The 24,613-nt window shown below is 37.3% G+C and overlaps 1 long non-coding RNA gene across 1 annotated transcript in view; it reads right to left on the bottom strand.

The window, feature by feature from the left end:
- Positions 1–285: 285 nt before the first annotated feature.
- The window catches only part of LOC127015592 (uncharacterized), a 152,637-nt gene continuing 128,309 nt past the window's right edge, over positions 286–24,613 (bottom strand). The window contains exons 3-4 of the long non-coding RNA XR_007766355.1: positions 11,735–11,785; positions 286–425 (exon numbers count right to left, since the gene is read on the bottom strand). This is a non-coding gene — a long non-coding RNA (uncharacterized LOC127015592). The remainder of the gene's footprint in view (positions 426–11,734; positions 11,786–24,613) is intronic.

The following is a 24,613-nucleotide window of genomic DNA, read 5'->3' as shown; positions in this document are numbered from 1 at the left end:
TTCAAAGCATACATTGTTAAAAGTCCGTATGTGTTTCTATAGAGCAACCATTTCCTTTTCTTTTAGAAGTGCTCACAAGATAGAACAGGCACCTCCTATTTCTTTGCAATTTCCTTAGAGTTCACAATAAATGTCTGAGTTTGTGCCACAGGCTGCAGATGAGTTGAAATTTTGTGCACATATCCTTGTGTGAGCATATGTAGGCATACCGACAACTTCAGGTAGCTTCCCAAAAGCAGTCTCGGAAAAAATCATTTATTTTGCAGTGTGCAACTAAAGACACGCTATTGCACAGTGCCTACAGATACAAGGAACATATTTTGACTAAGGAATGGTTGATTAGTCCAGTCCAGAAAAAGCCTGAAGTGAAATCCATTGAAGTCTGTGGAAATGGTTCTCTCTCTGGTGAGCTATGGATGAAGCCCCTGGAATGACACAAGCCACTGTAGCGTCATGATTCTGCAGTTGTTGGAACAATTGCTACAGCTTAGAGGGAATTTTACTACTTTTGTTTTCTCCGTTCCCCAGTGATAGGCCTTGTAAATGCTGTGAAACAGAAACTATCACCACATGCAACAGAGGAAAAAGAAGAGGAAAAAGCCCTGAGAAACTGTCATCTCCTCAAGTGAGTGTCAGCAGTTTTGGTATCAACCTACAAAAGTCTTGAGTTATTTGATCTACAAGTTATGTTTCTTCCCTGGGAATGGACTTTAACTATGTATTTGGCAAAGTCTGTTCTTAAATCTTCAATAATTTGCAGCTGCTAGTAGGTCAATGTTTGTGTGTATGTATATGTATGTGTGTATATATACACACACTTTTGTATACATATATATAACATATGGATTAAAAAAAGAGTTGTTTCTGTTGATTTTTGATGCTCTTTATTCCACAGGTTCTTTCATCCACACTGTATGACCAATAACTCCTGCTACCATAAAACCTCAGAATTTTGGACACAGTAACAGCATGTATGGTCTAAACTTCCACTACTATAATTGGCATAAATTAAAAACATAAACTGTATTTTGTGCAATAGAACTGTGTGAAATACAAGAATCAAGAAGGAATGTCTAAGCCTTTTTTCTGACATGTGGAAATGTATACTTGTAAGTCCATTAAAGCTGTATCTCTCTTTTGGTTTTGGGAAAAGAGATAGCAAGATACAAGCTCTCTTTCTATCACTATGGAAAATTCCTTCTAATATTGTCTCTAAGGTAAACAATTATAAATGTATTCATGGACATTTATAATATTGCCAAAGCTCTATGCCTTCAGATCATGGGTCAGGCACCTAATTTGCATACGATTTTAAAAAATATTTTTGTTTAATACCTTTTGGATCCTATATATCTTCTGAATTTTGAGTTTTTAATGCATTGTATTTTCAACTTTTTATTTTTTAAGGAAAAAAGCAAGAACACCCCCCTCCCCCAATTTTTACCATGAATAATCTCAAGTCATGTTTCTTTCTTCTCTCACACTCAGGTTTGAGTCCATAAGTAAATTTTCAGATGGTGATAAAATTCTAAAAGCCAGTAGCTCAGCATTTAGCTGTATTTCATCTGTTTGCATTCCTCTCTGTGGAGTTTTGTTAATAGAAATACTTATCAGAGGCAAAGTCCAAATATGATAGCCAGCATTAATGATAAAAATAGACACCTAGATTTTAGAACTATCAAGGAAGAAGTAGAAGAAATGCTGTGTAATTCGCTAGGTGACCTGTGACTAAGCTAAACAAGGTAAACCATAAACATTGATTAATTGAATGCATACTTGCCCCAGAATGTATTTTGGTTTTACTAGCAGAATGCATAGATTAAAATTTGTTCTTAAAATTATTATTTGGATGCTCAAACTCATCTGTAAAAATCATGGTCTGTATATAGGCAAACCACACAAGTTGCTTACTGAAAAGCAGAGAGGCCTGTGTTTGCTTAATATACAGACTGCCACTGATTAAAGATTGACTTGGCAACCGTATAAATGTGACTTGAAAATGCAATTGCCTGTTATGTCAGAAACCTGGAGCCAAAACCCTAGGAGGTCTCTTCCAGAATGGCCTTGCTTGCAACCAACTCCTGTTTCTCTCTTGTCTAGTTCTAACCGTACTGATGAAGACATTCATTTCAATTTCTTGGTTTACAGTAAACCAGACGAATCTCTTGGTTAGAGCAGACCTCTCACAATTATTAACAATAAATATCAAATCCTCAGCTCTGTTCTTAGACGGCTCATTTCAAATACACCAAACAAATATTCCATGGTTGCAAACCCTAATTCCACGGGTACAGTAACTTGGATATGCTTGGTGGCATGAAACAGGAAACTTGGTTACTTTCCATATTTTATGACTAATACTGTGGACATATTAACTCTCAAGTGGAAGGTATTGTGCTGATCAGACTTTGATCTGGAGCCTTGATCCAAGTCCACTGTTTCCAATGTACAGCATAATACTCAGAAAAAGAGTCCCTTGGGTAAAATTTTGGGGGTAAAAAGATTTAAGTGTGCAAGGTTGGATCTAACTCATACTAACAAGTAATATACTGTCAGTGGAGACTCCTATATCACTTAACATATAGTTGCTGAAGGTTTGCATGTGTAACTCCTATGATTTCCAAACTACAGGACTTTCTCTTCACCTGTTGGTTGCCACAGACTGTTGAACCACAGAATTCCAATGTATCACACACAGAGAGCTGTCTGCTTAGGGATACACAAGAAAATTCAATCTGAGTTCGCTGCAGCTGGGAATGTTAAAATGGATTAAACTCCCCATGAGGTCACTTGTAGTCAAAGTTAAAATGACCTTTATTTGATTTAGATTGCTCCAAGACTGTTTAGATGCATACCGACATCTGAAAACTGCCAAGATACCCTAGTGTAACTTACTTGTAATTGTTTGCCCTAGAGAGCCTGTCTCTGCTTTTTCTCCTATGTAGTCAGTTAACATCATTCAAATAGGTTATGCTGACTTGGCAAGTTGGACTAGTTTAGCAAGAAAACAATTATAGGTATTCTTTTTTAATTAGAAGTGACAGGACCCCAAACATTTTCTGCCACAAATTCTCTTTGAGTCATTTCTATACCTTGTAAATAGCTGTTAGTCACCAATTAGGCTCCTGGAACCCTGTAATTTGCCTAACACAATTAAGAAATGCAAATCCAAAAAAGCTATGATACAGAAAGCTGTGCACTAGGGACATGGAGTGCTTGCTTTGACAAAGGTTTTGGGTTGGAAGGGACTTTCAAAGGTTTTGTCTGACAATAGCATAAAACTGAGATTCCAAAATGTTTTCTCAGACATTGTTTATCTGGGTCACAGCCAATTACACCTTATGAATAGTTCTGTCCCAATGCACAGGAAAAGCAGTGAGAATGCCTAGTTTTGGGGACAGCCCCCCCAACCCAAATTGTCATTGGCTCTAGAACAGTATCAACTAGAAAGATGACTTTCCCAGTGGGATTACTGAGACGGAGGTTATTCCACTGACTTTCGTAACACTCAGGGCAGCCTCACAGATCCAGATTATTTTGCATTTTGGAGAACCCAGTGAGGTCATTACCACAGATTTAAGAAAATCAAATATGTTTTATATTTATGATCTTTTTTCCACATTTTGCATTTTCAGTGTTGTTATTTAATGATTTTTTTGCCAGCTGTTCGCCTATAGGAAGGGTGAACTATAAAACCAGTTTCAAACTGTAGATGGTTTTGTAATCATACAAAGTTAAGGACAGCAGCTAGGGACAGTAGCACTCAATAAAACTTAACTAGTTAAAGTAAAACTGGCACCAGCATTTTCTCTGTTAATATGATTAGCCCTTCGGAAATTACTGCATGACACATTGTGCTTCAAGCAATCTGTCTCCTTTTTTGTTATTGCACTGATCGTAGAGATTTGCTTAAGGACATATTTATTTGTTTTAGAAATTCTTCAGGAAGAAAATGTAACTGAACACTGATGCAAATTGCTGTAATATCATGTACTGAACTGATTTTAGTATATGTATGAATATTGCTGTTTCTATGGTAATTGAGCACCAGTTTCTGGATACGAAAACTAAATTCACATAGGCAAAAACCAGGCACAAACACACACACACACACACACACGCTTGCTGAATGCTTTTGGAATCAATTCAGGATGATTTATTTTCCAACAGTAAATTTCCTACGCATGTAACATTCACTAAACACTGTGAGCACTATGTACAACACTTTACAGGCTGAACTACACCCTGCGAAGTTTTTTATGCCAGGATGGAAGAACGTCAGCCAAAAGATAAAATTGGGGGAAAAAAACCCACCCATATTCCTGCTTTTAAGCATTAAAATTCCTCTTTGTAAAGAGGGGAAAATAAAACAAGCATGCACATACATAACTGTTTATTAGTAACAAATAAGCAATTTGAAGTGAAAAACTAGGAAATCCACTTAAGCAAGGTCTAAGAGAAATCTGCTTGCAGAACACCACAGCTAACAACAGTCAGGTACTTTTTGATGCTCTCTCTAGAGTGACAAAACCTGTATGATAAGTACAATTATACACAAAAGAGGCGTGATTTTGCTAATACATTTTTTGACTGAACTGTGCAATGTCAAATGGTGGGGATGCACTAGAGGGGGTTGTTCTAGCATACCCAGTGGAAGTTTTAAGAGAACTAGATTTTCCTTACACTAGAAGTGGAAGAAAAGCTCCACAAGAGGATATGAAAACAGGTAAGTTTGAAGCTGGCTCCTTACTGAACTTAAGCAATTTGATTTCTGGTTTTGCATTTCTCAAGCAGCAGCAGTGTTTTATGTCCATACCATGCATTATGTGGTTTATGATTGAGACACATCACAGATCTATTACCTAGTATGACAAACTAATTATTTGGGAATTACTGCGGTGAATAAAGTGAGCAGAATTTGCTTTATTGCCTCAGCATATTTAAGCTGGCAAATGTGTTATGGATATGTCTAATTCCATGAAGACAAACAACTTTATAGTCATCATTAACATAGGTTGTAAATGCTATACATGCAATTCTGTAGAAATTCTTACAGGCATGGAAGAAACGCATTACAGCTTATACGGAATACAATACACAAATGCAACCTCTTCAGTGTACCATCTCCAAAGAGGGAAACAGAAACACTGATGCAATCAGAAAACACATTTCTGATTTGCAGAAACGTAGCAAGTTCATGTAATTCAGTACATATGTAACCCTAGGGTAAGTCTGTCAGCATAATAAGGATTTTCACAATATACGAGTGCTGCCTCAAGGCATTTGGAAACACCTTCTCCCTGCTGGCTCCTAAGAGTACCTGGGGGTATAATGAAATGGAATCTGTGTTCTGCATGATCTCCTTTACCATACACTGACTGTGACCCTGATCCTGCAAATGCTTACATACATGCTCAAAATTTCTATCATAAACAGTCCCACTACTCGTGTGAGGCAAGTAAAACATGCACGCCATTTTTGGCAGAAGTGGAAATCATGCCTCTTTAGGGTTACCACCTAATTGGCAAGGGGTTAGAAACGGGTCGGGTCCTTTGACATTTTACAATACAGAAGAATATGAGGTAAAAACAAATTGCAGAATCTATATTTGAATCAAAAAAATTAATACCAGCCACAACGCCCTCACTAAGCAATAAAGATCTCTCAGAAAAAGGTTTAATAAAAAGGAAAGCAAGTAATAAGAGAAAAAATCCAACTAGTACTGCCTAATTAAAACAGATCAGGTCACACTTTCCTCTGCTTCTTTATGGATCAAAGTTGTATAACACAGGCAGAAGTAAATACTGGATAATCATTGGCCTTATTCTTAATTTTCTTTTCTGGCAGACCCAAATCATTTCAGCATGATCTCTTTCTGCTTTTCCAAACACAATCATGGGCTTGGAGACCATATTTGGCAAAGGTGAGAAAGAAAGGAATGTAAAAAAAGTGCAAAGGGAGTGGTTTACTTTGTAAAGCAGTCGTGTTTCTTCCCCTTTCTTTTCTCCTTTTACAGTTTCTCCAGCCCATGCTACTGAAAGAAAGGATGTGTCTGAAAAACTGGGCTGGGGTTTAGGGATTCGCTTCTGAGCTCTGGTACAGATTTCTTGTACGATGGTGAGCCATTAGATATTACAACAGTAGAAGCTAGTAAGTGTCACCATGTGAATAATTTTGTTCACACAGATACTGTTAAAAAAACCCCAAACATGTGGAAGAAATCTTAGGTATTTCCTAGTTTTAAAATATTTTAAGAATGAAATAATGATTGGAAGTAATTAGTAGCATCATGTAAGAAGAAAAAACAAATTTGGCACACATTCTGATGCTCAAATATGATACAAGGCGAACAGGTGTGCAAACCAAAAGCAAGAAAAAAAATGGCACAGTTTCTCTAGTGAGAAGTTATATTCATGGACTAAAAGAATAACTTGGGAACCAGACAAAATTTATGGAAAATACATGCCTAATGAGAGAAAAGAGCCATGAGAATGTTCAGATGCTAAGAAAGTATTAGGGCAAAGATAAAAAAACAGGCTTAATGACTACATAAGGAGAAAAAGCAGATCAGTTATAAAGGAAAGGAGGTTTTGAGTTGATACAGTTCAATTTCTGGAAACAATAAGAGCTTTTTAGTTTGCCAAATGAATTAGTAAATGAATATAGAACTGCAGAGTTTTCCGGGCCTCTAGAGAAAAATTAGTGGTACTGGCTGGTACTGCCATTTGTTAAAAACTGTTTGGGGATTCTGCTAGAAACAAGTAATTGCTTTCCATTTTCAAGGGTAAGCAAAAGAAAGTGGAATAGACTGAATTCATAGACGTCAAGCATTACCTCCACTGTGTCACACTTTTAATGTATATTTAATACGCTGTGTGAGACCCAGCGGGTTACAATGAGCCTTACAAACTTGCAATTTGTCATGGGTGGGCTACAGTATGGGGATCACTGACCTAGAGGAGATTTTTCGAAGAAGGATCATTTCTTTTTTTATTAGAGTTGCCGTAGTACTCTGGAACAACCATAGAGTCACGGCATCATTCTGAATCTGCAAGGCACCCTCCGAGCAGTGTTTTCTGAACCCTCTCTTCCATTTGGGAGAAGAGGCCGCGGGCACTTAGGACCCAATTGCCCTGTCCTTTTAACAAACTTACTAGTGATCACATCTTGGTTGGGGGGGTCAGTGGGAGAGAGAAAAAAAAGAAAAAATACTAGGTAGTTCTGCCAGTTGCATTCTGTACATTTAAAACTACAACTGGGCTCAAATTAAAGTTTCAAAGCACGCGTAAGGAAGGAGACCGAGGTAACTGCTGGAAAGGGAGTCTCAGTTAGAACAGGAACGATGAGATCTCCAGAAACAAGCAGAGAGAGAAACTGGAAGGTTCATTGGGCACCATCCAGAAACAGCAAATTCTCCTTTCAACTGCAACAACTCCCATGTAGTTTGTGGGGTTAGCCCTCCTGACATAATTTCTTCCCATAGACTTCAAATTTCCTTCTTACTTACTTCACTGTGCACAGGCCCTCATACGTAACAACTCCATCACCAAGCTGTCAAAAACCTCTCTGCTTCTATGTAATATTAGCAACCCATATTTCTCTGTAGGAGATAAATCACAAATCTCCCCTTGCTCCTGAGAGCTCCTTGCTTACTGGGGTACCTATTCTTAGTTTCATGTTTCCCTGAAAGTAAGGCCGAGTAAAAAAGGGTCTTCTGTTTTTCTGGTGATTAACCTTGTGAGCAGAAAACCACAAGAACTGAGTCTTTGATAATTTTTCTCTTTACAGTAGTCATTTAATATCAGCATATTTAATTTCCCCACGAACAATGAGGAAGCTTGGGCCTCTACCTGTTGATAAATGAACAGATGAAAATTTTGGAGGAAGAGAAACTATTAAGTATATGACACTCGCAAAGTACAGCGATGAATGCCACATGTATTCTGTTATGCGAAACCTTATTAGGCTGAATATGTGAAGGGTCTTACTCACTTTGCAAAGCAGCATTTAAGGAGTTCCTCCCTGGATTTCTTTCATTCCAGACCGTCTGGTAAATGTGGGTGAGACAGCACAGGGGTGAGAACACATATGCAGATACTGTATTACTACACTGCTTAACATGATCTTCAATTAATGCGATTTGCAATTGCTAAGGAAACATGGTGGTATTTTTTACTAGGACTGAGAAGAGAATTGACAGCGAGAATCCAAAGGGCAGATCTCATTGCTTATCCAAAGGCTTACAGTGTTTTAGAGGAATCTTTTATGCAACAAATACAACAAATGACAAGAATTTTGAATATTTTTACTCTCTGAGGAGAAAAAGAATGAATGTAGAAATCCTATTAAAAAAAAAAGCTATTACTTTTAAAATTAATGAATAAAGTTTTCATTGCATCTTTCCTATTCCAAAACAATTTTCAAAACAAGATACAGAAAACTCCATATATTATGAATTCATTTTTTTCAATGAAATACCACAACCGTTAAAAAAAAATGAAGATCAACAACTTCCCCAAATGAGAATACATAGACATTAACATGGAGAGGGGAAGGATAAGAAAAAAAATGATAAGCTTTAAGCTCAAGTACCTAGCTTTGCAGCTCCCAGACCTTATTTAAGTTCAGGTCACTGAGATGCCTATGATTTCTTTGCAAAGCAGACAGACTCAGGCATGCAGAAAGGATCTGGAGAAAATGATTGGCTTTGTGGTGAGGGCAAGAGACCCTTCTCTCCTCCGGTGCTCACTTTCCTTTTGTCGTTTGCCTTTAAATTACACAGCGGCTTGACCACTCATGCAAGAGAAGGGAATGCAATCCACGTAGCCCATGTCTTGTTCCAGCCCCATAACTCCTGGATCGTGTTAGAATAAATACATCTCTTCTTCCAGGTGCATTTGAAAAGAAAGGATTTCAGCTGCCATACTATAAGAAACGCTATTAGGCCTAACCTACTGGATTTACTTTACAGCATTATCATGACAACCTGTGCCAAGACTACCACAACAGAGGTGCGTATGTCCTTTTTTCCACCAGTCCTTTGCAGTCTATGTAGCAAATACACTGACATTTCTTTCACTTTATAGGAAGAACCTTTTAGTAACTTCCCAAACACTTGTGTAGTCCCTTTTTAAAATGATCACTGTGGACATGAAGAGATAATTTGTCCTCTTACTGCCCCGTTCTGCTTCAAAAAAGGTCAAATATGAAAATATGATTTATTAACAGACTCTGAAGCTCCCCCCACTAGGATGGCATAAACGTGGTACAACAGAACTACTGTCTCTCCTTACTGCCTTTCGTATCATAGGACAGTAGCTCACTGCAGTTTAATAAGCCCGCAACCCCTGGCTATTGGAACATCCTGTGAAGGCTGTTTCAGTCAAGAGGAATTCTGCTGGGATCTGATACTGCTCTAAATTTTGCTGGGGTCCAAACTAGCTTAAGTGCAGGAGTTACGGTATTAGATGATATTGGCCAACATCACCTGCCCAGAAGTCTAAACTGGACACATTTGTGGATTATGTTTGTGAGTTACCTTTGATCACATGAAGTTGAAAACCTTGAATTATTTCATCTCCACTTACAACCCTGCTGCCCCAACCTAAAATCTTTGGGGAAAAAACAATGTTTTGTCATCATTTGAGTATCTACCAACAAGGAGCAATGGAAATGAAGTAGTAAATTCAAAGAAAATATTGAGTTACTACACTAAGACAAGCCTTGGCACATCCTAAGATAAAATAGAGAATGGTGTTTTTATTGTGGGTTGTTTTTTTTTTTTTAAAGGAACAATGACAGCTAAGTTCAATGATAGAACACGGTATAAAAACTCCCCTGATGAACTGGCAAGCAGCTTCGAGCACAATCCCATTTACAGAGCAAGGCAGCATATGTAGCCCCAGGCTGCATTTTCATGTTACAAAGGGTTTGGCGACAATTCCCAGCTTTACTCCTGGCACTTGTTTTTGATTTCAGGTTCCAGGGCACCTTTCCTGAGACAGTCTGAAAGGCTGCACTGTCAATTGTCTTAGAGAAGTTTTTGAGGAAAGAAAATACAGGTTTTAAGTCACACCAGCCCATCTATATCACAAAAAGAGCCTGCAGACAAATTAGATTGTGTTGGCACAAGTTAGGAGTAGTGAGCTACGGCGCCGAGGGCGCAGTGCCATGAAGTCCAATTGCCGCCAAACTCTGGGCATCGTGAAACCAGGGCCTCAGCTAATAGAAATCAATGTGTGTAAATTCAGCTGTCAGCCACTGAAATTGCTGCACCTCTTTTCTCAGATACTACCATAATTTAATTAAGTGTTGAAGTGCTTTGGGTGGAAGCCCCTCAGCAGCGCTGCTTCTGAATAAGCCACTTCATTTTAAAAAGGGTATGGGAACACAGGCCTCTCCCATGTTAGAGAAATATTTTGGAACTGAATTTGCATTCCACTTATCATTGTTTTCATAGTAGCTGGATTTAAACTCAAAGGAAAAAAAAATTACATCACAAATTATATTCCTATAACTCATTAAGGGTGATCACAAAATCAGTGGAAAAACTATTACCAAATCTCCCAATATTGTGGGATCATTAATTTGTTTTGCCTCTGCTTTCCAGGTTTATAGAAGGCCAAATGTGCCTTGGTCTTTGCTTGCTACATATAAGATGGTCTCTGGTTGGCAGAGGGAGAACAGTAAACTGTTGCTATAGGATATGTCCATTTTTCCAGTTAAAATTGTTGTGTTTTACATCTCAGCAAGACTCTGGAGCAGATTAAAAATTAGCGTAAACAAATCAAGATGCAGATTTACAGCTACTTCATTATATGTTTCTTCCTTTAAAAAAGAGAAACCACCCCCCTCTCCTCCTTGCATGTATCTTAGAATCTTTATGGTATCAAATGCAGGCCAAACGAACATATGGCAGTTGGATTTCTTCTGGATGAGGTAATTTTGAAGTGAGGTCTTTTTTCTCCCTCTGCAGACATTTACATGCTGTCCTCAGAATTTGGCCACAACATTCCAGATAAAATTATCACTTTCCCAGTCCTTAGTATCTTCTCAATTTTCTTTTTTAAGTCAGCGCTGGGAGGATAGCCATATCACTGCAGAATAGCTAACAGATTTCTTGGATCCTAGCCAAAACGCTGTTTTGTAACTGCTTTTTGCTATGTTTTGGATTCATTTCACCCCTTAAGCTGCCAGCATAGTTGGAGTTTTGGGGGTGTTTTCAGGAGTCATTTTTGTAAGAGTATAAAATGACTTCTATAGTACAGTTATTCCTAGTTTTGAGAAAATTCAGGCAGCTCTTTTTGGAAAGAAGCATTAAGGTAGTATTGCAGGAATTCGGTTTAAAAATTAAATGTACTCCCCAACAATAAAAAAAGATAGCATCAACACAGGTTTCTCAGCTGTATATCATGTAAGCCTTGCTTTGGATAGGCTATTCTCAAAGAAGAAGATAGATTGGTCGATATGATCTACAGCAACTGGTGGTGAAATTGCATATTAACAGTGATTGTACTGGCATATGTCTTATGATGCATCCTAGCTGTACCAAAAATACCAGGCATCGCGTATAGGGAACGAAGAACCATAAGAAACAGGTTTTTGTGCAAGCACTAATTACATAGATTGGATTAGAACTAGAATTGGCAAGCAAAAAGACACTATCAACAAAGATGAAGTTATTCTGATTACGAAAAGGGTAAAAGGATAGTAGACCAGTCTACTAATAACATACCTTAAATGATTTCTTTTCTCTCATTAGAAGACATCCTCTGTTTTCACATTTCTGTAAACAGAAGTGAATAGTCAATGCAGACAAAACCCCCCAAACATTTAACTTAGTTATTATTACTCTTAATTAAAAAAAAAAATCAAGTGATTAGCAATAAAAGGCATTATTACTTAAATCCAGCTTATCTTTTTAGCTCATGAAACCTTCTACTGAATTGCACTTTAGCTCACATTCATGGGGAAAAGGTGCTTCACAAGGGCAGTTACAGCAAGGGATGAAGCCAAGAGATAGGGACTCCACTCCAAGGGGAGTGTTATCCATGAATTTAGAGAAGTCATTTAGTTCTCGCTATCTTACCACTCCCACTTGTGGAGCACTGACCTGCCCCATAGGTGCTGTGAGGCTCAGCCAGTGTTCGTTAGAAATACTGAGATTTTCAGCTGAAAGGCACTACTAAAAATATTTTTGTTTCCATAGTAACAGACTGTGCAATACAATAGTATGGCTCTTTGCAGGATATTGCCAAAAGATCATAGATGAGAAACTCTTACTTCAACCACTATAGCTGCAATAGAGCAAAGGACCCACAAAAGCCATTGCTATTTATATAACCGTATCTTGCTCTGTTTTGTCCCTTTGTGCAAATCTCTCTATTCTTTCAGTGCAAAATTCCAAAGACAAACTTTCCATGACCAAAGAATAACAGTAGCAACAGTACCTAATACAGTACATAAAAGTCTTCTACTTCCATAGGTTTCATGCTAGTTACCAAAATGCTTTCTAATTCATTAATTTTAATATGACTCCAAGCACCTTTAGAGCCATATCAATATTTAAACTTGAACTATATCAATATATTGAAACTATAGAGAGGCTGCCCTGACTTACTTCAATAACAGTGTCATGATGATTGCTTGGGGTGAAAAATTTCATAAATATGCACCCACAGATAGGCTTTGAAATTCATAACCAGCCTCCTAAATAAAAGTTGAATATTTTAGAACTGCTGAACACTGTAGCCCTTAGGGTTGTAGAGTGGGATTTAGTGGGAATTACTAGGAGAAAAGCCATTATTGGAATCAGAGCATTATCATTCGACAGCCTGAATGGATGTTAGACCTAACTTTCAATCCCATTCTTGAAACTCTTTGCATAAAAACTAGAAATAAACTAGGAAATCTATCATCTTGGCCTTCATGAGAGCTGTGCTTGCTCATTATCTCTGTCTAACTTGAATAAACATAGTTTTTGATATATTGTTTCTGAGTGAATAGCCTAGCTGGAAAAGAATTTTAGGAAGCTGGCTTCCAGTCCTTTGCTCTAAGTTATCCAATTTTCATCTCTAAAATCGGTCAATCTGCCAAGGCTTCATATAAAAATGAAGGCAAAATACAACTAAATGAGGACATTTCTTGGGAATTTATCTTTTTTAATGATTAAAACAAGAGACCATTTGAATTAAAGTACATCCACTGTTTATTCTTTGTGTGGAGTGACTACATGCAGAAAGAGATTCAGTTTACATTATTGTTAGTCTGGCTGGAATTGAATAACTGTGGGCCAGCGTGCCTCGTTCAGCTATTCAAGAAATAACATTCAGCAAAATCTTTCTACAAATATCTAATTGGCATCTCATGCTAATGTAATTAAATCAACTTCAAACACTCATTTAGTTGCCAAACTGTTTGAAGTACAGTAGAACACAGAGATATTGCCAGGGAGAAGATGCGGATTAGCAAAAGAAAGAAAGATAAAACTTCAAGACTAAAAACAGCAGAAGCATTGTGCTGAAGAAAAAATAATAGTTTTCAATTAAGAAGTGAGGCTTTATCACTTAACAGCTGATATTTATAATAACATGAAAGCTCTATGGCTATACTGACACAGAGAGAGGTTAATGTTGGTTGTTGCCTGTGAAGAATCTAAGTCCAATTATTTTGGCTATTTTGTCAGGTCAAAAGTTCTGGAATTCAGTATCCAAAGTTCAGAGCCAAAGTCCACAACTGAGTTCTCAAATAAAAATGGGTGCATTCTCAAAACGACCTGGTAATTCTGTGATTTCAGGAAAAGTTTTCTTTAAAAACCAACCAACCAACCAACCAAAACGTCCAGCTTTGAAACAGCAAAGCAGATGAGGAAAGATCTAAGATCGATGGGTACATGAAGAATGTAAGATTTTGTCATTAAAAACCAGTTACAGTATAAAGGAATTCTATGGGGACAGTAAGTACATACCTGTAATCTACAATTAATATACATTTTCTTGTCTTGCAAAATACTCTATTAGTTGTCCCACTATAGTTTTGAGTAATTTATATTCACCAAAGCACTTAATCATGTGATTTCAATGGGATGTAACCACATACTTAAAGTTAAGCCCATGTAAGTCCTTTGGTGGAAAGGGATAAACTTAAGCATATGCGTAAATGCTTATTGAATTGCGACCTATGCTCCTTTGGCATTTTGCCCATTCTGCAGAGTTAATGTCACGGTTTGTTTCCTTTGTCTACAAGTGATTCAGTGTTTATCTGTGTAAAATACCTCTCCGCTTAACATGGATATACCAACGTCAGGTATAAAAAAAAAGAGTAAAATAATAAAGGTCATGTTTGAAGAACTGTTTCAAATTTGACATCACCTAACCAAGGCAGAAGTCCAATACAGAAGAATATATATTTTTTTCCCTGTAACTCTAAACAAGGATTATCAATGATCACATTTTGCCGGGAAGTACACCTTCCCCTTTCTTCTATTTCCTTCCACATTAATCACCAATGTTATTTTTCTGTCTGAGAACAGAGAAGACCGCCCTCAACATCTGACTTAAACTCATTTTTGATCTCCCAGAACAACCACTGGTCAAGCACATTGAGGCATATCCCTTCTGTCCTTCACATTTTACTGATTCTAGTCAAGGAATTCCTGGGTAGAATTTGGCAGTGGACTAGGTTGCAATAAGAGCTCTTGACCGTAAAAACAAAGGAGTCAGTTAAATTATCCCTGTCCCACTTCTCTGTATAAATTAACTGTCAAAGCTAGAACTGCACTAGTTATGATTCAACACAAAGAATCTTGAACTATTTTATTTAAAAATAGCTTAGGAATAGAAGTTAACAAGAAATTAATGTACATTTTTAATGTAAATATGGTACCAAAAGAAAAGAAAGCATTTTTTAAATTGTTGGAGGATCAACACAGTAAAAATAAAAATCATAAGAACAAATATTTTAGAAAAATACTGAAAATCTAAATTTGAGCAATTGCAGCAAACTGAAAGCTGAAAACACTCAGCATCTCTGAATATTGGTCTTGCAAGCATCTAAAGAGCATTCTAAGTGTAGCTTGACAGGTCTTTCAGGGACTTAAGAGACACAAAGGCAATCAAATGCAGTTTTTTATATTTTTCAAAGAAACACATCCCATGCAAAGACTTATTTTGCCAGTTTTCAGCTTAGACTGAATTTTTATAGCTGAATTTGAAACTCTTCAAAATAAGGGTTTATATAATGGAAAGGCTGACACAACCTTGACTTCAGTGATGAGAACCATACCATCATATTTTCCTCTCTTGCTGGAGAAATTAGGAATGGTTTCAAGTAAAATTGTAGTAAAGAAAAGATAAAAATGATCAGTAGCTCTTTCGATGCATCTTGAAGAAAAAACTTTTGAGTGACAAATAAGATTAGATTATAAAACAGGATATAGAATAGCACATAAAATAGATGTTTGCCAGCATCATGGGAAATAGCAGGAAAGAATTTTGCTTTTCCCTGAGGCAGAGCTTCTTCGGACATGAACTGTGAAGGAAATTTAACTCAAAATCAGTCAAGCTACCTTAAAGAAAAGTAGCAATAGGTGATGGTCATGCCAGAGAAAGAGGAAATGTCCTCTTTCAATCATCTTTTGAGCAAGATGGTGTATGATATCAACCAGAAATCAATTCCCTGGAAATTCTGTAACATGATCATTACTCTTAGGATTTCAGCAAACATCTCTAGGCTTCCCTGCAATTGCTTGCAAAAATAAGAACACTGCAACACTTCCGCAGGGGTATTTCTGCAATATTGTAGAAAAATTGGGTATTAATTCTGAGCTTTCATTTTTTACTCTGTGCTTACAAAACCTTAATTTCCTTATGAAACACAGTGTGACAAACATTTTGGAGTGGTTCTTTTTAAAAAAAAAAAACAAACCAGCAACTGACTGTCGTGGTTTAACCCCAGCCAGCAGCTAAGCACCATGCAGCTGCTCCCTCACTCCCCCCCACCTCCCAGTGGGATGGGGAGGAGAATCAGGAAAAAAAGTAAAACTCATGGGTTGAGATAAGAATGGTTTAATAACTAAAGTAAAATATAATATTAACAATAATAATAATAAAATATAATAATAATAATAATTGTAATGAAAAGGAATATAACAAAAAAAAAAGAGGGAAAAAAAAAGAAAAAAACCCTCAGTGATGCACAATGCAATTGCTCACCACCCGCTGACCGATGCCCGAGCAGCGATCCACCCCTCCCGGCCAACTCCCCCCCGTTTATATACTGGGCATGACGTTCCATGGTATGGAATATCCCTTTGGCTAGTTCGGGTCAGCTGTCCTGGCTGTGCTCCCTCCCAGCTTCTTGTGCACCTACTTGCTGGCAGAGCATGGGAAACTGAAAAGTCCTTAAGATAAGCACTACTTAGCAACAACTAAAACATCAGCGTGTTATCAACATTATTCTCACACTAAATCCAAAACACAGCGCTGTACCAGCTACTAAGAAGAAAAATAACTCTATCCCAGCCAAAACCAGGACACCAACCCACAACTGTTTTTCTAAACTGTTTCTTTATGTTCACAGTTGTCTTATGTTAAGGAAATGACTGGGTGAGGTAGTTTCTTCTGTGAGTGAGAAACTGCTCTTTATTCAGGTGGGCTACCTGAGCATGCTTGGGAGGAAAAGGTTCAAGAAGCCACAAGGTAAATGAGACACAACTGGAAGCAAAGAAGTGATAGAAAAGCTCCTGAGGGACTCAATAGTGTTGTCAGCCAGAAAGTTTCTGAGTCCACTGAAATCAAGTCTACAAGCTAGGACCTGTCTAGTAAGGCATGGTGGGCAGGGAGAGACTTGTGTATAAACTGTTCTTGTTTCTATTGAGTTTATATTCAAGATCTATTTAAATCACTTCTATTTTTATTTTTAATAAATCTTTTTGGTTTTGGACTGTAAAATGATCTTTGTCTCCTTTTAGGGAATTCACTCCAGCAGAGAGTCTAGGATGTTCCACTGCAAAATTCTGGCTGATTTTGGATACTCAGAGTCTCAGTCTGTGAGATTTACTTGTCACAGTGACTTGGAGTGACAATAAGAATAGAAAGAAATCCATGCAAACATAGAGATTTTCATTGTTACCATAATCCCCAAATCCACCACGATGTTGATTTTCAGAACAGCAACTGAGTGACTGAATGGAAATTGAGGGTTTCTTTTGGAAATTTAGGACAAGAGTTAAGCAAATAAACAAATGCTGTAGATCAGAACATTTAAACTGGTGCCAGAATAAACCCAGACAAATACTGTAGTAATTCAGGCTCTGGAACTGTATATACAAGAGTGTTCACAAATGTTTTTACTCTTAAAACAATAACAACAACAACAGAAAGTTACCGCAAGCACTGTATGACTTATCTCATAGTTAATTCTTTAAAGTAGTAACCGTATAAGCCATGGCTTGTGTTACGTTGATGAGATTATATGACACATTCACTGCAAGCACAGCACATTCTACAAGTGTATCAGTCACACAGCTAAACTGAAATTTTCTAAAAAGCTACCTAGGCACACCTTTGCTTCAAAGACCAGAACTCTTCTTGTTCCATTCCCTAATCTCTTTGGTAACTACAAAATAATTTAAGAACAAAACCAAATGGCTTAAAACATGCATTTCTAAGATTACATAGGACAGTTCTTATAAATGTATTCTAATTTTTTGTTTTGCAAATACGGTACTTTAAAGAAGGCTTCTGTGCATAGCTGCCCAGAAACAAACAGGTTGTTGAGGGGAAGGGCCAGGGCAAGAGGTGAAATATCCTGAAATGAAATAAAATGGGTTGGACAAACTTGAAAATCAAAGCTCAGGTAAATCACGCTGCTGTAAGTCTGTATAACTTCGCTGAAGTCAATGGAGGTGCACTTGGTTTTGCCCTCATATGAGTGACACTCTTACAAACCCTCCTGGTGAGGAAACTTTCCCTCATTTCTCCCCAAACCCTGAACGTACAGCAACTGTTTGACATTCTGCACATTTGTACTCCTGAATTTTTCCAAGGAACTAGATTTAAATTATCATTGTTGAAAGCCTCTCTATTCTTTTTCGGTATCAGGCTAGAGGTCCATTTCATATCATACCTTTTCTGCTTGTTTGGAGCTAAGTGTGGAGGAGTAGGCCGCTTGGGAATGACAATATGAGCAAACATACAAGTTGCGGGAGACTGCCATACTTTATTACAAATAAAAAAATACTCAAACTGGTAGAAGGTGAAGTATAAACCAGTCTAAACAATCACAAAAAGCAACAAGCAAATTTTTCTCAGATTCAGAACCTGTATTGGCTTTTTCCTCTCCTTTTTTTATTTTTCTGCACCTCTGCACTTTTTAGGTCTGGCCATGTCTGCAAGCAAAATATTGACTTTTGCCAAAAAACCTGTTGTCACAGGATTTCCAGTACATTTTGGCAGGTGCAAAAGATAGTTCACTGCATGTGAATATCTGTCTGTTTATCCAGTTAAAGTGAAAACTCTAAGCCTTTAGAGATTCCTCCAGTGCAAGTTAGAATATGAGCCTAAAGCAATTTCCTTCTTTTTATGGAAGAGTCAGGGTCACCTTCGAGTTAAGCAGAATCCAGAAGGATTTTCAGCATAGGTTTATTTCTTGTCATTTCTATTTCCTTAGTCCCCTTCCTGTGATTTAACAATCACAAAAGTAGCTATAGTTTAACACAGCATGAAGATGCAGTCAAATATAGGAACCTATGTTAATAATGCTAGTAATCAAAATGATCTGATCTTGCTTTTTATTTGAGGTTTCTGAGAAAATCAGTCTTATATATCCTCTGCAAGGACTGATGTTCATTAATCATAGTAATGCTTATTTTTCTAAAGACTAAACATCTCATACTGCTTTCGGATATATGTACAATTTCCTTAATTTTTAAGAACAGCATAATGAACTCAGTTTTCTGTTCTATGTTATTGCTATAGGCTGGATTAGCACCTGCATACAGAAATACTCTTGAAAAAATGCCAAGCTGAGTGAAAAAATAAAGCAGCGTACAAAATACATAATTTTCTGGGAAAACCACCAAGCCTACAGATCTCACTTCACCTTAAATCATTTATAAAACATCCTTTTAAAGGGGATTCTCCAGGCCATTATTTACTTTGGAGTTTGGGGTTTTTTAACTTTTATTTCCAGTGGCACAGAAATCCTTCAGAAATGTCCTATAAAGTTATAGCAGGTGGTTGTCTTCCTGAAAAAAATGTATGAGATATATGCTTTTTCAAGTTTCAGTATCTCTCCTACTTCAAAGTGTGCTTTAGTAACCTTTTAAAATAGTCACAAAAGTAATCAATTTGCTGAGATGATCTTATACTGAAAAATAAATGACTCAATGTTCTCGTCCTTGTTTTCAGTTGCTAAGAAGCTGCATTTTAGATATAATTTCTGGTTTTAGGTTTAGTGCTTCACTGACTGCTTAACTCAAAAGAAGGTTCTTAAATATATTATTAAGGGAAGAGGTGAAGTGCAAGAGGATTATATATGGTCTGCTTTGTTATTAAATAGGGCCTCACCCCCAGGAACATCACAATCTGTTTATTATTAGAACTATAGGTGTATATATTATATAAAGTCCATCCACATACGTAAGATGTGCATACAAAACATTATGGGAAACAGATTAGTATGTTTAAGACTTCATAAGCAATAAGTATGTTCATGTTTACAGTAGGAGAAAATGCTGTTCCACTTGTACCACCACTAAGATACAAAAATGACATATCTTTTAAAATGCATGTTGATAAAAAATGTAACTCATAATATTTCTGGTTTTCACATTACTTCCTAATACTAGCCATTTTTAATTCACAGCTTGTTCTAGATAGTGTATATACTAAATGTGAGTTTTATTGTGAAGCGTAATTTCTGTGCGCAGTAGATTTTTTTCACTTCTGAAAGCAAGTCTTTTAATAAAATGCATTTAAATGAACTTGAAATGTTTTTACATTGATAGATGTAAATGTAATTCCTGGAGGGTGCATGACAAAGTATAAGTGTTTTGCTTGTTGTCATTCTAAGCATAGAGGTTATATAAGGAATGAAACTGGGAGCAATAGTAGGTACTCCCTGTGAATCAGGACTATAGTAAAGCAAGTAAATATGAAGGACTATGCTGGTTATTACACTGATTTTGTTCTATGAATAAAGATAGCTTTTTAGTCTCCAGGGATGGCAGCTACTGAAATGCCTCAAAAGCACAGATTGCTTGGGATAACTTACATGGAATTATATCACAGGGCAAACAGAATCATCTCACAACAGCGGTTAGAGCAAGAAACAGCTTGTACGCACCGTAAGCATGTAAAAAACAATGGAAAGTTAAGGTAGAGAGCTGAGTGAACCTTTCAAAGCAGTCCTGAAAGTGGCCCACACTTTGCAAGTGTCAAAAAGCTCTTGGGGTTCTAGAGCGTGATATTTTTGACTCCTCTATGCTCAGTCTTCCAGTCACCAAATCTGACTGAGAATGCAACCGGAGTTCAAGAGCCTTATGGTTCTTTGCACACTCATCACAACTGAAAAAAATTTTTACCCTAATGGGAAACCTCTAGTAAGAAATCTATGTTAGGAACTACACTTGCACTTGTGAACTACAACTTTTGGATCTGCAAGTATCACAAGCCACATCCATCTCCTTGAGCCCATCTGGGGCGCATTCTCTATTTACATTTATTCAGATATGCAGTACTTTCATATCTGGCCTAAACTTTTGCTGCTTCTTTTCCAAGTCCATCAAGATGCTTCTCATCAAACACCATTTTCTCTGTATTCCAGCCTCCTCGCGCTCTGTTTTGTGCCTCCCTTCTCCCAGCCCTGCCTTCTCCTTTCAGGCCTCCAGTCCATTTCTGTACAGTCTGTGCAGGTCACCCATTTCCATCAGGTCATCAGCCATATGCACCCCCTCAGCGGCAGGAGCACATCCTTTCAAACAAAAGGAAAAAAACGGTGTCTTGCAAATTATTAGGGAAGCTTTTAATTGTCCTGAAAGATTCCAGAATACCCTGGTAATTAAATGACTGGGTTAATGAACTAATAAAAATAACAGGAACAAGTATTGGCAATGTGATCCTTATTAAATGCAACAACAAATTGCTCAGTAAAAGAGCGTCTCATTCTGAGATGCAAGTTCCTAAAAAAAGCCTGGGTACCAAAATCCAACTGACAGTAATGTCAGTTAGGTAGCTCTCTTCCCCTGCAGTTGATTCTCCAGTGAAACACTACGTAAAATGCTGCCAGTATTTATTGGCTGTGAGTTGAAGCAGATTGTCAGCCCCGTGTAATCTTTTGAAAATTACAGTGAACCTGCAAGTAAATCTAAAATCACTCTTCCCTCGCGGCATCAACTGGGTGGAGGCTTTTCTATTCAGACCTGAGCTTTGCCACTGTGCATCCAGCAGAGTTTTTATTAAAAGACAAAAACAGAGGAAGAAAACAAAATGGGTGTAACTTCTTTGGGATTTGCCATTTGTCTGGGTGGTAAAAAGCTGAGGGCAAAGCTTGGACAGTTGTGAAGCAAACAGAAAGCTCAGCCAAGCTGTTCCTCCGTTTAAAAAAGAAGAAAAGAGGAAAGAAAAGAGGCGAGTTTTTGCTACTGATATGAAGCCAAATTGCTTGAAGAGTTTAGGTGTTCTACTTCAAGCGATTTATGGAAGGTCTGTGAAATGGCTGAGGCAGGCTGAACTTCTGCCACCACAAATGGTGGCTTTCACACTGGTGCACGGTCCCACCTTTTCCTAGGCTAGTTCTCTGCTGGTCAGATGGGATGAACGTGACAGCGCAAGGTAGAGAGGAAGGGTGTACAGTGGTGAGGGTAGGGCCTGAGGGGCAATTTCCCTTTCAGCAGAAAAGAACAGTGAGATGAGCTCACCATCCACCTACGGAATTTCTGCCTTAGTTGAAATCATTCAGAGAAATGCCGAAATGCCTACATGCCTCTGAGAATCCAGACCAAGAGCCTTAGGACCTCTCCTATTTCCCGAAGAGCCATTTTAAGAAAGCATTAAGCACAGCTGAAATCAGAAGAACATCTGCCTCAGAAACACAGAAGACTCTGATCCACATACAGCCATGGAAACCACCCATAAAAAAGTGAATTGACTTACATACAGTTTAATAAAACATCTCTGGCTCCAGTGTCCAACGTAGCTATAATAGCTGCCTGTTTTGTGAGAGATAACTACCTAGTCCTACACCTCTTTACTGGTATCCTTCTCTACTGTAGGAGGTTCAGAACATTTGTACCTATTCAAAGGAATTTTGTTTTATTTCAGTAGCAGGATATGCAGTTATTCTGGATAGGAAACGAATGTTAGATATTCACTCTTGGCCAGGAAACATAAATTCAGTGGGAGGAACTGGGGGTAAGAATAAACAATGATGTTTAATCTACCTCTTTCCACATTCTCTTATTTACAGTTTTTATTTTTGCCTTTTGCCTGATTTACACAAAATGGCGTGTTATGGTTGGTGTTATATTTTTACCGAGTGCACATTCTTTAATACTTCCAATGGTAATTAGATTACTCTGAAATTTTTGGAAAGTCTAATAGACCAGATATAGACCAGATACTTCACTAGTCAAAATAACTATTGACTTCAGTAAATATATTGCAATACCAGTACCGAAAAGCAAAGACTGTTTCTTCAGCGGAGACATCACATGTTGGTTTAGCTCATATTTGAACAGTTGTTTTGAAATGCTCCTTCCCTCAAGAATCTAGGCTGCTCTCATTTCCCAGGGGCCCAGGGATTGTTACCCAGCATATAGTGGTCCGAGCCAAAATGAAGTACCTAGATGGCTTGTGAGTAAAGCTTTGATGTGGCATGTTTGGAAGAAGCCAGCTTTTGAAATATTTAATATAAACCACAAGGCATCCTGTTTTTGCAGACAGATTTTTACAGCAATTTGTTGACTTTGTAATCATATTCTGGTTCTGGTGCACCAAAAAAGAAATTGTCCCAGGTTTTTATTGAGTAATTTGAGCACAAGACATATTGTCAGGTCTGTAGGGCAAAATATGTGGCAAGACTGTCAAGGGTAAAATTGAAGCTGGTGTCTAATTTCTGTTTTAACAGAATGGCTTGCTGCTATGTCAAATGCAAAAAGTTTAATTATTTTTATATTTGAAAAGAAACACTTAACATTTAATTAACATAGTGCATTTTTACCACACAGTAAATCCACAGGCATTTAGATTCTTGCAGTGGCAAGAATGGGATGTGCTTTGAGTAATAGTTTAAAAACAGGGAGAGAGAGCACCACAACTTAATGGCAGGAATATTTCTGGAATGTTCACAGTGGCAAGACAGTCAAGAAAAAACAAACCACACTTTTCGCAAGTTATTAAGTTTTTGACTTTGTCATAGCAAATTGGATTTGCTTGGATTTTGAGCAATTGGGCCTAACCACTGGGAAATTTTCAAGAGAGTAAATAATATGTTTGATTCAAAATCAACAGCAGGAGCATAGGAAGGTGATTTTGGCTCAAATACTGAATTCATGAGGTAGAAGCATTTTGCTACAATCTCATAATGGCATTGTTTGCATTAGAAAATACAACAAGCTTCATATTTCTCCTGCTCTGACAAGCAAGTAAGTTCAAGCACAAAAATATCAGGGCCGCATATCCAGATTTGTTTTACCAACTATATATTCATGAGCACAGTATAGTCCTAGGTAGAAATATGTCAGAAGATTAGCAAAAGATGGCATTTGCTTGAATCATTTATGCCAAATAATATTGTTTCTGGTTCTGTTAGTCAGACTGAGAGACTCTTCTGCAACTTTTTGAGAGATTTTGAAAATCAAAGATATTAATAGATTAAAAATCTATTTTTCAAAAAAAGCATCTTTTTTTCTTTCAAATCATGCCTGTTATGTACTCATTCTTAAATATTTCATCAAACAAAAATAAACTGTTTATGCCTACCTGTTGCCCATGAATGTCTGACAGTCAGACATTTATTTTAACTAAAAGTTAAGAATTTTGAGACAGGCATTGCTAGAAGCAATGAACAATGCAAGACAAATTTCTGTTTTTATTGTAATGAATATTTATGAAATCTTTCTCAAAGGATTTGCCCTATTCTTTACAGTATATTCTTGCTCATATTTTTAAATATGATGTGTTTTGCTGAGATATTTTGTTCCATCCAAAGATGGAACTTTGATGAAATCATGTTTCTTACAGCCCTAGCTGTTTTCCCGTTCATGAGTCAAGCAGCTGAATTGTTTTTAAAAGACAGATATTTGAGACATAATCCAGCTTGGGTATTTCTGTAGAAGGGACATTTCACTAGAAAGTTTTTACTTTCCTTTCTGAGACAGCATTCAGTCAAAAACATCACTATAGCACTGACATTAACCAACCTTTTCTTTATTACCAGTGGCAAGAAGAAGTGGCATCTTATATACATCAGAATGCACTGTGAGGAAGCAGGAAGAAAAACTACCATTTGTGTGTTGAATGGTGGCAGGGACAGAAAAATGAAGAAGTACAGGGCAAATACAGTGCAGGAAAAAAATCATAAGGGAGATTAAAAAGTTTTGTGAGATCTTGTA

Source organism: Gymnogyps californianus, chromosome 4 (genome assembly GCF_018139145.2).
Source record: "Gymnogyps californianus isolate 813 chromosome 4, ASM1813914v2, whole genome shotgun sequence".
Lineage (NCBI taxonomy): Eukaryota > Metazoa > Chordata > Aves > Accipitriformes > Cathartidae > Gymnogyps > Gymnogyps californianus.
Note: the sequence above shows the minus strand (reverse complement) of the source record. Positions and strands in the feature narration are given on the sequence as shown.